We start from the raw sequence: 18,904 nt of genomic DNA, 5'->3' as shown, positions 1-18,904 counted from the left end.
CAAAATAATTCATCTATAACACTTAAAAAAAAAAAAAAAAAAAACCATGGACGATACGTCTTTACAAAGTATGGCCGTTTTTGTACTATGGCCGTTTCATCTTTTCGGGGTATGGCCGTTTCATCCTATGGCCGTCATGGTAGTATGGCCGTTACGTCTTGCATCGTTCAAGTTTCTGTAATTACCATATAATAAAACATATTCTCTTTTATTTGGCAACAGTATTCAGTATACTTTTTATCCTTTATTCATTTTATATCTTTTGTCAGTTACATTTCTCTATTCATTTGACTGTGTGTGTGTCATTTTCAGCAAACAGAGTTCTAGATCAAAATAGTTCTAAAGCCAAACAACTTTAACAACTACAACTTGAAGTTGAATAGCATTGAAGACCCAAAATTCCAAAATAAATTGTGCCATATACGGCTAAGGTAATGTAGCTATAAAGCCTGGTATAAAAAATCCTTACTGTTTTTCAAAAAAATCAATGTTTTGTAAACAGGAAATTTATAAAAATGACCAGTGGCGTAGCTGGGTCATATTCACGTGTACGCCTGAACTTTGGCGAGGGGTCTGAGGGGGTGACAAACCACTCAATGCCAACACCCCTGTTGGTAGTGGGTCCAAGGGGACGGAGCCCCCGAAAGCGATCGAGTTATCGAGAATGACATACCATTCCTGTTAGTAAAAAATCATTGATAGTAAGATACTTTTGAATCTTAATGGTATATTTTTATGTTTGATTTTGAGAACTTATTCATTGTGTAAATTGGAAGCTAACGGACATTGGTTGTAGAAAAAATTTCAAACCAATATTACTTTAAAATTGTTTAAAGTCGTGAGTGAGCGAGCATACAATCGACAAAAGCATCTTTTAATGAACACGAAAAAAATATTTCTTAGAAATGCAATATAACATCTGGAACACGATTTCTTTCCATAAGAAGTGAATCAATTTACCAGTCTTTTCCAGGAATTTATAAAAAATCAAAAATTTTCTTTATTATATTTTCTTGATCTGGAATTTAACGTGTGCCCATATATCACATTTTATGAAGGTTTATAAATTAAGCAATTAATTGCGCAAAGAAAAGTCCAGCTATCAGTAAAGAACAGAAAAATAAACGAAAACATACGCTTTCAAAATTTTGCTTTAGACATTAATCATAGAAAAATCTTCTTCCAAATTTTCATAAAAATCGATGAAGATTCGACAAGTAGTTAATGTAATTAAGAAATAAAAAAAAATTAAGCCCAAACTGTGACCACTTATTAATTGCAGAAAGAAATACCTTTTATCCGTAAAATGTGGGGGAAATTAAAGAAATAATTGCATTATTATATTGCACTGGATACTTTTTTGATCATAAACAGTTTTTTTAACAGAGAGTCATTCAAAAAACTTTGTCCACATTCGGAACCTAAATATTGACTGCGCTGACGACGCTCTGTATCGCTTTTGCGGCATAAGTCACATGCTCGACAACAATGCAAACCGCATATCGAATCTCAGCAGATAATAAATTGCTTTAAATATAAGAAAAGTACGTAGAATTCACAGTAGATTCAGACGTTTACAGAAAATTGGAACAAATATATGAAATGAACTATTTCATTAAAGTAAATTTAGTCCCTTTTTATTGAAAATTACAATCCATTGAAGAGAGAAGCACAAGGCGGATGTGCTTTTGACCAGTTTTTCTTATTATATTTAGATAAAAAAAAATATTTTCAAAATTCAAGTGTACGCCCGGGCGTTTTGACGTAAACGTAGCTACGCGCATGATGACCATAATCAATTAATATTCATGTCAACACCGAAGTGCTGACTACTGGGCTGCTGATACCCTCAAATACGAAACGTCCACCATCAGTGGCATCGACCCAGTGGACAAGTGGTGTAAATAGTCATCAAAGGTACCAAGATTATAATTTAATACGTCAGACGCGCATTTCGTCTACATAATTAAGACTCATCAGTGACGCTCAGATTAAAATAGTTATAAAGCCAACCAAGTACAAAGCTGAAGATCATTGAGGACCCAAAAATTAAAAAAAAAACTGTGCCAAATACGGCTTATGAAATCTATGCCTGGGATAAGAAAATCCTTAGTGTTTCGAAAAAATCAAAGTTTTGTAAACAGGAAATTTATAAAAATGACCATATAATGGATATTAATGTCAACACCGAAGTGTTTATACTACTGGGCTGCTGATACTCTCAAGAACAAAATGTCTAGTGGCATCGACCCATTGGTGTAAATAGTTATCAAAGGTATACCACGATTATAATTTAATAACGTATTACACCAGACGCGCGTTTCGTCTACATAATCATGATAATTAAGACTCATCATGCAGTGACGCTCAGATCAAAATAGTTATAAAGCCAACCAAGTACAAAACTGATGAGCATTAAGGACCCAAAATTCCAAAAAGCTGTGCCAAATACGGCTAAGGTAATCTTTGCCTGGGATTAAAAAAAATCTTAAGTTTTTCGAAAAATTCAAAGTTTTGTAAAACGGGAAATTTATAAAAATGACAATATAATTGATCTTAATGTCAACACCGAAGTGTTTACTACTTGGCTGCTGATACTCTTAATGACAAAAATTCCACCATCAGTGGTATCGACCCATTGGTGTAAATAGTTATCAAAGGTACCTGGATTATAATTTAATACGCCAGATGCGCGTTTCGTCTACACTAAGACTCGTCAGTGACGCTCTGATCAAAATAGTTGTAAAGCCAAACAAGTACAAAGTTGAAGAGCAATGAGGATCCAAAATTCCAAAACGTTGTGCAAAATTCATAAAAATTACCATATAATTGATATTCATGTCAACACCGAAGTGCTGACTACTGGGCTGGTGATACACTCGTGGACGAAATGTCCAATTCGCCCACTAAACCATAAAGATTCGGCGCGGGTCGGTATTTGGCCATGTTGAAACCACCATCTTTACGCAGAACATTAAGCCAGTGAAAGATTAATCGAGGAGGATAGACATTCTTTTTGATCGGACATTTGAATTTTTACACACAATCACGACATCCTCCCCCTTTTTTCTTCAAACAACGGATCAGTTCATGAAAGCCACTACGTCGAAGTTTAGTAAACAAAAAAGATAACAACAAAGTTGATATTTGATATGAATTAGGCTATCATTGTTGGTCATACTTGGTCCTATTTCGGTTTTATACATCATTTGTTTTTAAAAAAAATCGGTGTTGAGAGTTCCTGATGAATACAGGCAAACCGAGATACCTCGGGCGCACTGGTATTTTCATTATTTTTTTTATAATCTTAACATCTTTTCATTTAGTTACAAAAAATGAATGAAAATTGTTTAAAAAAAATCAGTAATCAAGATTAATATATATAATAATTTCAAAAGATTTTTTAAATTCAGTGAAATGGTTAAAAGAACAACAATTACTACTGCTATATAATATTTTTTCTTTCATACATTGACACACATTTGAATAAAAAATATATACACAAATATACAAAGTAATTGCAACCCATGACAAAGGTAAGGGTGTTTCAAATATTTTTTTTATTACTAGTATTAAAGTTTATTATCATTATTATTAATATTGTTATTAATTTTTAAAGGTTTTTTTTATTTCTATTGTAGTTTATTATTATTTTTGTTATTGAAACCACGTTAAGAAGAATCTATCTGTATTTTCATGCTAATTTTTATATCAAAATGCTATATATAAAAAAAGAGCAGTTAGTTTTTCGGTAAATTGGGGCATGATAAAAATTAAATTATTTTCCTTTAAACTTGCTGTTACTTTGATAGCGGTATGGGTACAACTTCGTCATGTACAATAGATTCTAAAACCATATACTACATGTAGGTACTTGGGGACAGGATGATTTTTATTCCCCCTTAAGTTTCCAAAGTCCTTTATTTATTTTGTTTCCCATTCGTTTCAATTATTTTCGCATTACTTTATTATACGTACACAAATATACTAGGAATATCTTGTATTTGCTATTTACTTTCAATTTCAATTTTACTACCCACAACAGTCACTGATATATTTGCCTCTGCATGCAGAGTCGCTAAATCAGCCCATGTTTTGCCCGCTGTTGATAGTTAACTTGGAATTGATATTAAATAACAATTGCAAGTTATTTCTTGAAAATACACAAACAGACGCAAAAATAATTAAACATAATGGACAAAAATAAATAAAGGGTTGTTGAAAGGGGGGGCTATAAAAATGTCCTGTTCCCAATGCATATGTTTGTAAAGGTTTTGACTTAAAATCTTCTTAAAATGGCCTTTCTGTTTCATAGCTCATCATTATTATCATGAACATTATTTGTTGTTCTGTACACTGAATGTTCACAATTTGATTTTGTTTTCTCAAATGTAGGTCATGAAGCCAGAAGATGTCAATTGTGCACTTTGCGAAACTCGTCACACAATCAAAATAGCAGAAGCATGGTGTTCCATGTGTCAGAAGGGTTTCTGTAACAAATGTCGTTATAATCATTTATCTAACCGTAAAAATAGGGGCCACAAATTCATAACAGTCGAAAAATACCAAAAGCAAACCGCACCCGAAAGTGCAATATGCAAAACCCACGAGAACAAATCTCACTATTATTGCAAATCACACGATGAGGTCGTTTGCGTCGTGTGTTCACCGGAAACTCACAAGGCATGCGCCGCTTTTTCGACACTACATGCAGCGGCAAAGGAGTTAAAATTATCAACTGTTACCATGGAGTTTGATAAAACTATAAAAGCATTGGCAGGCAACATACAGAAGGTTATTGTTAATAGAACTAAGAATTTGACATCTATGAAAGACCGAAAAATTAAAATTGAGGACGAAATTACATCTTTAAGAAATAATATCAACGACAAATTAAATAAAGTCCAAGACGAACTTCTACAAGATCTACAGAAGACTTATCAAAAACAGAAGCACGAAATAGAAGAGTGTTTAAAAACTTTAGACAAGAGCAAAAAAGAAATGCAAAATCTCAAAGAACAGTCCGTTATGTTGAACCAGTCGCCATCTACCAGTATCCATAACTTCCTGAGAACACTACAGATGAGAACGAAATTTAAAGAAGAGGAAACAGCAGTTACAGACGCCATTAAAAATACGAAACCAACAACGTTAGTCCTTAAACATGCGCCTGGTTTGCAGACATTCTATGACGAGGTAGTGGAGTTTGGAAATATAGAGGTACAAAAAGGTGGTTCCAATAAAAAGACACCAGAGCAACAGACAAAACCTAAAAATGGACCAAAGTCGAATACCAAGTCTTTAGAAAAGTTGAAGGTCGAACTAAGAGAAAACGTGAAGAAACCATCTGGACACCAAGGGTTTATAAAAAATTGCGTGTTTAAATCAGACGGGCAAATGGTTTTTACGGAACCTGAGAACAAAATGATTGTAGTTTATGATAAGAAAGGTTCATTCGTTACAAGTATTACTGTACCGGGTCATCCATTCGACATTGCCGCGATTAATTACTGCACAGTCGCAGTAACATTTGAAAAACAAAATTCCATTCAGATTCTTGATACAACGTACCAAAAGGTATCGAAAACGATTCATGCAAAAAACATGTGCAGAGGTATATCGTACATGAACGGCCAGCTGTTTGTCGTTGTCAAAGATGAGGGAATAATGATTCTGGACACGTTGGGTCAGATAAAAAAGATACTTCCAATAAATGTAGCCGATGTTCGTTTCCTGTCTGCTTCCAATAGCAGACTCTGCTTTACAAACGAAATCACGCGAGAAGTTAGTTGTTGTGATCTGAGAGGAAAGATAATTTGGACCTTTAAGGAGAAATCCGTGGAATGTCCACAGGGAATAACATTGGATTCCGTAGGAATTGTCTTCGTGCTGGGATCGAACGCGGTCGATACAGAAACAGAGTCTCCATCGGAAAGTTCGTACAGCGTCGTTGCGATAGCACCCGATGGAAGCAGTAGTAAAGTTGTATTGAAGAGACCTGGTCGACCATCGGGTGTTGATTATGACAAGAAACATAAGCGTTTAGTTCTATACAGTCTTGATGGGTCGGCAGATTTGTATGCCGTTATTTGAATGTCTATCTTATGTACATTTAAGAACTTTTTAGATAGTTTAATAATAAATATTTGCACCAATTAAGTAGTTCTGTGATCTAGAGTGCCAAATTAACTCATCGAAATAACATTTCAACTCAAACGTCTACAGAACCAACTAACAAATATATTTATAAATGCTTAAAAACAATCTCTAAAAAAACGCAATAACAGCAACACATAGACAAAGAAATACCAAATTGACATCCAGTGGTCAAAACAGTACAATACAGGAGAATTTAAGAAATAAATATATTAGCCTGATATGAACTGAAAATAAATAGCGTAGCAAAAGACCGAATGAAAATGCATATTGTACAACAAAAAATGTCGGAAAATAAAAAGGAAATTATTTTGGCTATACATAACATGCATAAGCATGTGTAACAGCAGATGAACGCACATGCTAAATACCGGAAAAAAAGAATGTAGAGCTCGAGACACACATCCCATATGATCGTGAAAGTCAATTCTTCAAAAATAGCAATTTCAGGTTTGGTATCTCTGGGCATACATTACCATCGCCGTATTTGGCACAACTTTTCAGAATTTTCAACTTTTGTTCGATTAAGCCTCTCCATAAATTTTTTTTTTTTTGCGACACTGATGAGTTATACATGTTATATGTAGACGAAAAGTTAGTCTGGCGTACCGAATTATATATTTCTTTGGTTAATTTCTATTTACGTGTGTTGGCGGACGTTTTTGCCCGAGGGTATATCTATATATGTAGACGCAACGTGTGTTTGATATTCCAAGTGATAAACCTTGTATCTTTTTTGTGGGTTACAACAAAAAAGGAAAAAGAAGATGACATAATACCACCATTTCAAATAAATGTTCATACATTGTATAATAATTAACAAAAAGTAATCCATGTCACCAGCACCTGTTCAAATCACCAGCTCAGTGGTCAGAGTTTCAATACTGACTTGATTTATAACATATATACTTATTTTAAATTTCCATTCATAAATTAAGAATTTATAAAGAATAAAAGGGTTCCATCTCCCATAGAAAAAAAAGTAAGCCTGTTATAAATTTGGATATTCGGCTTGGATATTTTTTGGTCATTTAACTCATAACTTTCCAACGTATTCCATGATTTCATATAATCAAATTTAAGAGTCCCTGGTGGAGATGAATACAGGAAAGTGCCTAAGAAGCACAACATTTATGAACTGTGGCAGTTACCAGTTTGGACGAGGTCGGTTTGCTTATAAAGATTTCAAGACAATTGCTATAATGTGTAAACTGAAAAAATACGAATGTATATTTCTTTTTACTAATAGAATAAGAAGATGTGGTATGAGTGCCAATGAGACAACTCTCTATCCAAGTCACAGTTTATAAAAGTAAACCATTATAGGTCAAAAAACGGTCTTCAACTCGGAGCCTTGGCTTTTGATGACCATCTACATGTTAAACTTCTAGACAGATTTAAATAAGTTCTTTTTGTTTCCGAATCCCAGTATTTCTATAAAAGTATAACAAAAATATCGAACTCCCAAGTTAAAGACTAAAAGGGGAGGTCCATAGAAAATGACAAAATCAAACGTCATTAAACAACGGAACTGTAAATCCTCTATACAAATGCAATTCTTAGAGTATAGAATATGTAGCAATATGTATCTTCTTCCAAATTAGGTAAAAACAATATTTATCCTCTTCCAAATTAGGTTAAAAAAATATGTATCTTCTTCCAAAATAGGTCAAAAAAATATGTATCTTCTTGCAAATTAGGTAGACAAATATGTATCTCCTTCCAAATTAGGTAAAACATATGTATCTTCTTCCAATATAGGTAAACAAATATGTATCTTCTTCCAATTTTGGTAAAAAATATGTATCTTCTTCAAATTATGTATCTTTTTCCAATTATGTATCTTCTTCCAATTTAGGTAATAAAAAAAGAAGAGCTGAGGCTGCTATAAATTTTCAATCATTAACGTAATGTAACGAATAAATTCATCAAAAATATCAGGTTTATAATTTAATACAGCCAGACGCGAGTTTCGTCTATAAAAGACTTATCAGTGTAGTGAGGATCCAGATATTTTTTTAATAGGGAGAATTATTCAGCCAATGTTTGGACTGATACTTGTAAAAAGACTATGCATTTATCATATATGTAGCTCAACGAGGAGTAGCAACTGAGCACAACTGATTAAGTAGAAAGTTGTTGCTGGATTAGAAGCTTCCATCTCATAGCTATAGTATAGTCCAGGACATGATCTGGCTTGATTGAAATTCTATTCGATTTAGCAAAAACATATTTAGATTCTTTATTTTTTGACCGACTTTCACTTAGGTTAAAACTGTGCTGTTTTTGTATTATATATCTCTAAACCAAAAATAGACACTGATTATTAATATATTCTGAAGGTACATCAGCACGAATAGATATGAGGCTCTAGAAAGGGTTAACAGAAGAGAATAATAGCAACAACAAATAGAGAATGTTTGGGTGTAACGTTAAATATAAAAATGGGGAAAATAAAGTGCAGATAAAAGGAAAAGAGAAAAATGGACTGAAAAGTGTAAAGAATATAGAAAAAAATAGCCCAATGAATTAAAGAATAAAAGAATACAGAAATAAAGACCCAAGCCACCCAATTCAACCAAGACTTCAGATACGTTGTAGTAAAAAGAAAAAAAATATGATCTAAAGTATAACTATAATACGATATATTGTCTTTTGTCCGTGTCCTTTCATGGTGATTAACTTTTTTTAATGTAATTGTTTTACTTAAATGGACATAGCTAAGTCGTTTAGCCCTTTTCAAATGTTATAAAGTATAGAACTACAAAATGTATTCAAAATTATTTATTCTTCAATACTTTATTTTAAAAAGAGTGACACATTTAATTTACTGTTTCGCATTTGTTGCCAAAGTTTAAAAGATCTCTATCTTTTGAACTAAAATTTAAACCACGTTATAAGATTAATTTACGAGCTAGAATAAGCGTGAGTATATATTTATCTTTTTCGATTAATAACTTAATCAAATAAATGATCAATTTTGCCAGATTAAGGTAGATCATAAGTAAAAGTTTTTTGAGACAGAATTTTCTTATAATTTGACAAAATGAAGATTTTCCTATGTTTTTTTCAAAAATATAATAAAAAGTATGGGTCACCGTGCTATTTTTCAAGCTATGAGTCATTGAAAATTGCCTAAATTTGGTTGGTTTGTTCATGAAAAAACACATAACAGTACATAAAAAAAATTCTATGAGATAGAATTTTGAAATAAATTGTGAGAAGATAGGTTTTAAAATATGTTTTAAGAAAATAAAAAGAAAACATGGTGTCACCGAACTTGTGTTCTTGCCATAAGTAAAAATAAAAAATTTCCCTATTAGCCCAGTATAAATTTTGTGCTAAAAGAGTTATCTCCCCTTAAATGGCTCATTTGAAAAAAATGATTTTAAAAACCAAAAAGGTTGATATTTTGTTAAAATATTTTGAATAATACAATAAATTAGCAAGTTTTCTTAATATAAATAAACAGTCTAACCATTAAATTGCAAATCTGTTTCCAAATTTGCTGATTTGGGCAAATAACTAGACCGATTTTGTACTGTGATTGTACAATCCAAGATGGCGGTATACCATCAATCTACCTTAAAGACAAAGATGATATTTGGCAAAAACAAATGTATATTCGTTTATGATTATAGAGAAAAAGAAAAACATTTCAAAAGCAACAATACTGAGCCATATATCAACATCTAACAAGAAAATAAATCAAATTCATTACGAGGTTTTATACTGAAATATGATAATTATAGTATATATCTAATATTACTTATTTCCGAAACGGAAAGTTAGTCAGGTAAGAAAGCGTAAATCTAAGCTACTAAATGAATTTACAACTAATTCAATGTATACTTTTATTTGAGATTGGGTGGGGATTATTTGTATATATTTATTCACAAGTAGGTGGCAACCTCTCTTATTTTGATTAGTTTATATCTGAGTGTTGTCTTAATGGATTTAGTTTATTTTTTTAAAGTATATCTGCTTTCATTATCTTGGAAATTGCTCCATTTCCTGTATTTTATTTGACTTTTTCCCACTTTTTGCAAGTCTAAAGTGAAGCGATAGAATCAAAAACAGAAACTACTTGTACACAAATTATTATTCTTATCAACATGGATACACAAGATAAATAAACGTTTGGTTCTGAGGGTTGAGATGAAGGTCCTTCATTCCTTTCCTTTTTTATGAATTTTTTGGCAAAAAAGTTTAAAAGTAAAAAGTTGAAGTGCATTGAGGACCAACATTCCAAAATGTTTTGCCAAATACAGCTAAGGTCATCTAGCTATTCCTGAGGTAGAAAAGCCTTAGTATTTAAAAAATTCAAAGTTTGTGTAAACAGGTAATTTATAAATATGACCATATCAATGATAATTCATGTCAGCACAGAGTGCTGACTACTGGGCTGGTAATACCTTCGGGGAAATTAAAACTCCACAAGCAGTGGCATCGACTCAGTGGTTGTAAATATAAGCGGTTCATTTATGAATAAGTCTTGGATTTTCAAATATTTTGGGCTCTCATCACTCAAGATATGTTGAATTTTGAAATGCCAATATGGTGCTTTTAATTTGATACCGTTAATGCTTCTTCGTTTCTATTTTTCCAGAAATGTCAGCACTAGATACGAAACCGTGCTACCACTGCGAGACACGGCATGTCAGTAGAGACGCAGATGCATGGTGCATAACATGCGAAAAAGCATTTTGTCATAAATGTAGATATACCCATTTATCTGGTAACTCTAATCATAAATTCATTTCCATTCAAAAATACAACAAACTTGCTCTTACTGTGCATAAAATCTGCAAACATGACCATGATTCCAAATTTCACATTTACTGCAAGTTCCATGATGACATCACGTGTAACAAATGTAAACCGGAAACTCATTCAAAATGCAATGGTGTTCAGACAATCCAAGAAGCATCAAAAAATGCCAAAACATCTTTTCAGTTGTCTGATCTAGAGAAAAAAGTATCTGAATTATCGGGGACTTTACAGAAATTAATAGCTTCAAGAACGAAAAATCTAAACACCATCAAAGACCAGAAAAAGAAAATTGAAACGGAATTGGAAGCTCTCAGAAAAAAGATAAACGATCATATTACCAAAATTCAGAAAAATTTGCTCGGTGAACTGAACAAAGTGTACGAACGCACAAAAGATGAGCTGGATGAAAGTCTAAAAGAACTAGACCGAGAGAAAACATTGATCCACGATTTGAAAGATAAAACAATTCAAATAAAGCATTTAAGTACAAATGTCGAAACTTTTCTTGGGACTCAACAGCTTCGGAAAAGATATGCCATAGACGAAAAGCATACTTCCGACATGCTCCGTGGAATCAAACATGTTTATTTGAGATTGAGCGTTAGTCCGGTAGTTCAGTCGCTCGTGTCCGATATAACATCATTCGGAATTGTTGAAATGGTGAATAAACCAGACAAAGTTACAGACGATGAGCATAAACTTTCGGAATCCCGTGCTGGTAAAATAAGTACGCCGCCAAGATTTGTCATGAGGGTCAAATTACATCTGCGAAAAACAATAAAATCGCCATCAGATTCCGGTGAATATATGAAAGGATGCACTTCTTCCTCAAATGGACAAATGATATTTGCAGAACCATCGAAGAAAGTTCTAAGTATTTATGATTCAAAAGGTAACTTTTATAATAACATACCTGTTTCTGCGCACCCGTTTGATGTTACATCTATCAATTATTATACGTTTGCCGTCACCTATGACAAAATGTCTTTTATAGAAATGCTCGATATTTCAAAAATCAACGGAATCGTAACAAATCGATATCGAACGAATTATCCTTGCAGAGGAATTTCCTATATGAGCGGCCAAATTTACGTTGTAGTAGAAACCGAAGGTATTCAAGTAATGGATATTTCCGGTAATGTGCAGAAGAGAATTTCAATAAACGTCAATGGCGTTCGATTCTTCACAACGTCAAATAGTAGACTGTATTATACAAATACTGATGCTGGAACTGTTCACTGTTGTGACATGCGTGGAAAGGAAATGTGGAAATTCGAAGACAAAAACATTAGCCGGCCACATGGTCTAGGTCCTGACAGCAGTGGAAATGTGTTTGTCGTTGGTTACTCAGATGCAGCAAAAACTACTGCCCCGAATTCGTATGACGTCATTCTTGTATCTCCCGACGGGCAATATGCCAGGAAGCTGTTACGTAGATCCGGATCCCCATCTTCCGTCCATTATGACAAACGTAACAAACGGTTATTATTATATAGTCATGATGGGTCGGTAGACTGGTACGACATTGTTTGATCTAGAAACTGAATTGTTATTGACATCCAATACATATTTTGTATTCAAAACTAATGTATATGTTTATAATAAATGATCATGCAGAGACAGGTTTTTAAACCCACTTTATTTCCTGCTTAATGCATGACCAATGAACAGCATTAAACTGCTCTTGCCTTTATTTATGTTATAAGGTAAAGCCTGGGATTTTACTTAATTTTATTGAAAAATTAAATTTTGATCTGAATTCATAAAGCGTATGCAGTAAACAAAAAACATATGGAGTAAACAAAAAACATATGCAGTAAACAAAAAAGGAAAATACTTAATGTCGTGTAAGATTTCCTGTATCTATTATATAGAGATAAGAAGATGTGTTATGCATCTGTATGTCAATGAGGTAACCCTCCATTCAAGTTCCTCTTTGTAAAAAGTACACAATTATAGGACAAAGTACAGCTGTTTAAACGGAGTCTTGGCTTTAACAGAACAGCAAGCTATAGAGGGCCCCAAAATGATTAATGTTAAACAATTCAACAGGAAAACTAACGGGCTAATCTATATAAAAACAAGAGTGCACACGCTGAAATGTCTCGCCTTCTTTACTAATCATTGATATTATGTTGATAGTACTAAATATAAAGCTTTATTACAACTGTCTCATAAACTATGTTGATAGTACTAAATATAAAGCTTTATTACAACTGTCTCATAAACTTAACATTAACCAAGATATCTAAACATTGACCGATGAACCATGAAAATGAGGTCAAGGTCAGATGAACCATGCCAGGCAGACATTTTAACAATTTTTCCATACAACAAATATAGTTGACCTATTGCTTATAGTTAAAGAAAAACAGACCAAAACACAAAAACTTAATACTGAGCAATGAACCGTGAAAATGAGGTCAAGGTCAAATAAAACCTACACGACTGACATATAGATCATAAAACATTTCCATACACCAAATATGGTTGACCTATGGCATATAGTATTAAATAAATAGACCAAAACTCAAAACCTTAACTTTGACCACTGAACCATGAAAATGAGGTCAAGGTAAGATGACACCTGCCAGCTAGACATGTATACCTTACAATCATTCCATACACCAAATATACTAGACCTATTGCTTATAGTATCTGAGATATGGACTTGACCACCAAAACTTAACCTTGTTCACTGATCCATGAAATGAGGTCAAGGTCAAATGAAAACTGTCTGGCGGGCATGAGGACCATACAAGGTTCGCACATACCAAATATTTTTGAATTTCGTTAGTCAGTTTGAGTTGGTATAAAATGTTTTTGTTTATGTAAATATTTTTTCATAAACATAATTCAGTAAAATGGTGAAACTTCTAGAGGAAGAGAGAACAAGTGATCAATAAAAAAAATTCAGTTGCAATGGAAATGATGACTCAGAGACGTGTTTACATATTTACATGTGTATATCCTATGTATGTCTCTTGATTACTATAATCACATGTACCAAAAGCCCATTAACTATAACACGGAGGAAGCCACAGAATACAAAAATAATAAATAAAACAAAAGGTGTTAAAAACGAAAAAACTAAATTTGGACAGATGTATGATTTGAAGTGGTCCAGGCATTAATATTATAATTAAAAGATTACTGCAGTTGCTTCCTTGACTTCAATATCACCTGTAGTGTCTGAGCAGGGAGATTTTCTAAAAAATCATTGGACGATCCGAAGACCTTGTTGATAAATATCCCGTATCAACTTCGCAAATAATACACATGAAGGCTCTTTATAGGGCCCTTTAATTGGAAATAAAATATTCTTAATACATTATGGTCTTGCTAGATACTGACGTTGTTAATCATCTTAATTTCGCGTTATACTGTTCTTTTAATTGTCCTTATAAATTATTAATTTTCACTATTTAGTAAATTTTTGGGAATATCCTTGTTGTGGAACTTTAAAACCTTAAATAAATATGCAATGTGTTGCTTTGCAGTGTTCATTTTTTGTATTCTCGCGTGTCATTTTGCTAATAAATGTGCTTTGTCTGTATGGCATTTTTTTTTCTTTGTGTACATATTTGTTCGTCTTTTATGAGATAAAGATTATAAAACAATGTTGACTGCTGTTACATTTTTACCTATTACGTCTGTTTGTGCTTTAGATTTTCCATTTGAGAAGGGACTTTCTGATTTCAATATTCCTCGCAGTTTGGTAATTTTGTGACTTTACTTATTCTTTTATGATTTAATTCTTGTTAATTGGGCTGTAAAGTTGGGTAGGGATTTTCAAGAGAGATCAGGCCTAGAAGTCATAAAACTTTCGAGTCAGATTTTTGTACTCAAACTCCAAAGCATGAATTTTGTACTCGGAGCACTGAGAAAAGTTTTATCACTTCAACCCCAGGTGGTCACATACATTACTAGTAGGTTAAAAGTGTAGATATTCCAGCAAATAGTCGCATCATGATATCTTTGACGCATATTTCGGAGTTACGGGAGCATAACACATGGGAGTCCTGAAAATCCAAGTTAATTAAGATTGGAATGCACCTGTCACATACTGGTTCCGAAATCACAACCCCAGTGTTGACAGACAAGTGCAAGAGTTGTTAGACTACATAGATCATTTGTCCATCGAGGCCACCTGCAAATATTAAAGCATCAACTACAGGGCAGAACATTATTTCTGGTAGTTATAATCTATTGAGCTGGAACTGGTATATTCCTGTTGCCTTTGTTTGTCGCCCAGCAATGGAAACAAAAGTTAGAGGCATTACTAAGGTCAGACAATGTTTAAACTAGTCATAGTATTAATGAGTATCAGTAGAAAGTGTGAAGGCTATAGGGTGATAATGTATACAGAGCTACACCCCTTAAATATGTATTTTGTTCATTGATAATGGTACCTCCAAGGTATTAGTTAAGGACAGAATGGTTTTTACAGAAGAAAAATAAATAAAACCCATCCAGATCCAAAAGGTTTAAAAGTCAGAGAAACAACTAAAACAAACAATAATTTTCTTTTCGCTTTTATTGAGATAACGGTCCTCCAAAGCACCAATTATAACAACTTTCATGACATATAACAATAAGTTGATGGATGTACACTAAGGTTTGTATAAAATCTACTGTTCAATTTGAGACATGTGCAAAATAGAAAACTATTTGAAAAGGTTAAAAATACTCAGCCGCTAAACTGCACAGAATTTTAAACCAAAAAGAAAATCTGTAAAATTATACATTTTTTTTAGCACCACACTAATATGGAAAAATGCATTTTTAATCCTGAATTCATCATAAATTAAACTAATTAATGTAAAATAATCTTTGAGATTGAAATCACAATTTAATACATCATTTTTATCCTTTAATTTACATTGGCTAAAGGGTTGATTGTCAAATGTTTTGTGTGTGCAATAGGTTTGAAAACAAAGATCAATCTACAGTTAATCCAGAAATTATTGCCAGGTTTTTAAGTATAGCAAATAATGCAATTGGATGAGTATCATAATAATTAAAACTTGCATTCTGATATATTCTGATATCTGATGCATATATCTGTACACACATTTTCCTGAAATCATTATTATTAATCTTGTGTATTTCCATTCTTCAAAAATGGCAATAATACATCACACAATAATTTCTGAATTTACAGTACAAGTTGTATTAAATTAACCTGCAAAAAGGGATGATTTCCATTCAAACATGTAAATTATCTACTAAACTTAATATAGTAGTAATATTCAACTAAAACTAAACCATTTACGTTTTATTTCTCATTAAATAGATAAATGATTTCTTTTTATTTTCTGATTTGATAAAGCACACTATAGGATAATTTAAAATGTGTAAATCTACAAGTGGTGCTGAAAAGGCATTATAAATGTATGAAATGAAACTCTAACAATAATAATTTTTATAAAATATTTTTTTAATAAAACCAAAGGCAGCAGAGAATTTTTTTTTTTAAATCCCCATGGGAGATAACTTACATCAGATTGTTCAAACATCCAAAATAGTCATCTCTTAATAGTTTAAAATCATTAATAATACATCCTACTGGCAGTTGTATCATGATATGACTTCCTATTCCCATATTGAGCTTAAGCGACTAGTTATCATTAAAAGTTTCACCATAAAAATTTACAATATAAAATTTCATACATCATTTACAAAAAAATAACAAATATATTCAAAACAACAATACACATGTAACACAACCTTCTAGTGCATAATGAAAGTATGTGCAATGACTGTGCATGAGGGATTTCATTCCTGAAACAATATCACTTCATAATAACAGTAAATTCAAATATAAATACAATGACTATACAATATATCTGAAAAACAACTTAAAACTCAAGTTATAAGTTCTTACTTTTCAGATGCTGCTTAGACCAAAAAGATTGAAATGTTCAAAATGCATTTACTAGTGTTACCAAGTCCAGTCTTCAAGATTTCTTTTTCGGCTTGGCAAACAAATGAACTGTGGAAGAAAAAAATCTTCCTTATGCAAAGGAATACATTATGTTAACCTTTTTCAGGTTTTAAAATTCTCTATGCAAAGTCTGTAACTGTTTGAGAATTGTGTTGATATAACAACCCTATTAAATACATTTGTACATCAAAAATCCTCGTTTATTTCATAATTAAAAGTTCCAAAATCAACTAGTCGTATACATGTACATGTACACTTGCAATAAATAGATTTCTATCTGATGCAGCTCATATTTTGACAGCTACATGTACATGTAAGTATAGGATGTTCAAAGAAATAAAAACCATCTGCTATTGACTTGTTGCTTCTGTCTAGGGTGTAATTTTGTATGAACGACTTAATAACCAATTTGTTATCAAATGAACAAGAAGTCACATTGCAAGGGGCTAGTTTGATATTTTATCAAAACAATTTGAAAATAATGAGAAATGAGGCCAAAAACTGATGTAAAAAGTCAAATACTATTTTGAAGGAGTCATTTATACATACAAACATACACACACGTTAACACACATCAATAAATAATATAAGATTAGGTACAACTATAAAAACACAACACATCATAATACGCATATACCTGATAGTTTCAAACTATATTAAGATTTATTTGTAAGTTCTATTTGTTTTTCAACTTCAGTGATAACACAACTGCTTTAATTTTTATTAAAATACTAAATTCTATTTGTTATTACTTTTTCTCAAAATTATCCATAAGCTTTTATCATTTAATTTTTACTTTTGAGATATCTTGAAAAAAATAAAAGACAAATTTTGTAACTTGATCTACTCAAAATAAGGCAAAAAAAGGAATCAAGAAATCTCAATCATTACAGCAACATCCAATGTCTTGCCAATATATCAAAAAGATTTGCTGTCCAATTAGACCTATAAAGAACAAGGATGTTCCAACTATAATATACATGTATCATTTTCACTTCATCAATTTGTGTAAAAAAAAAGGAATAAACAAACGAAAATTTCCTGGCCAATTTTTGTAAATTTTACATGTATATTTTCTTGAGAGGTCTCTAAAACTATGGTTGTGACAAGCCTAAAAACAGCATGGCAAAACACTTCTTTTCTTTATTTGCTGTTGTGATTGTTTCTTAAGGTGGTACCCAACACTTTCGCTAAAATTAATTTGGCTCGTTTAATTTTCATAAAATTTTGACAAAGTATTTACTTTGACCCTTTAACAAAAATATAAAAATTTCAAAAGTTTTGAACCAACCATTTTATCAGAAAAATTACACTGATTTTATAGCAGTTTGACAAACACCAATTTTGATCACTGAGAAGCTTCATGTTCCCTTTACAACACAACATAATTAAAACGTTTAAATGACTTAACAGAGTTATCTTCCTGTAGTGTTAGGTGCCAATTTAAAAGATGCAACTTTCAAAGATTTGTATCTCGTAACATCAAGAATGACCATTCCATTTCTGACAAGTTTGTATATCTGATTACGCCTGGTGATGTTTCATAGCCTGACCGGTTTCGGTCCAAAAAGGACCTTCATCAGAGGCAGAATGGTGGATCAACATTTGCACCCTATTTATATAGATATGGTAACCGGCGGTTGAGTTAACCAGCAGTTCAGATGATGACAAGTAAAGCGAACATGAAAAATCTGCATTTAAAAAAACCCATAACCTTCTAGAGCACATCAGGCTCATATTCTATTCATCCTTGGGATCATTAAAAAGTTAAACTAGTTGAATCCATCTATTCCAATTATCAAGACAAAAAAAATCAATGCTTTCTTCTTTATGAGAAATTGCACTTTCCCATAGAATAAATAAAACATTTATTTACATAATACATAAAACTTTTAAAAACTTACAATTAAGAGATAACTGTATTGTATTTGAAGCTTTAAGGACGTCCATCGGTAGTTTTACTGTCGCAAATTTAGTTTACCTGGCGACGCGGAGCGGAGACAGGTAAACGGGTATTTGCGACAGTAA

General features: G+C 32.3%; 1 long non-coding RNA gene across 1 annotated transcript; it reads left to right on the top strand.

Moving 5' to 3' along the window:
- The first annotated feature begins 8,853 nt into the window (after positions 1-8,853).
- Positions 8,854-12,549, top strand: LOC143056219 (uncharacterized). The gene is made up of 2 exons (XR_012972256.1): positions 8,854-9,081; positions 10,766-12,549. It is a non-coding gene; the product is annotated as an uncharacterized LOC143056219 (long non-coding RNA).
- Positions 12,550-18,904: the final 6,355 nt, after the last annotated feature.

This window comes from Mytilus galloprovincialis, chromosome 13 (assembly GCF_965363235.1).
Source record: "Mytilus galloprovincialis chromosome 13, xbMytGall1.hap1.1, whole genome shotgun sequence".
Lineage (NCBI taxonomy): Eukaryota > Metazoa > Mollusca > Bivalvia > Mytilida > Mytilidae > Mytilus > Mytilus galloprovincialis.
Note: the sequence above shows the minus strand (reverse complement) of the source record. Positions and strands in the feature narration are given on the sequence as shown.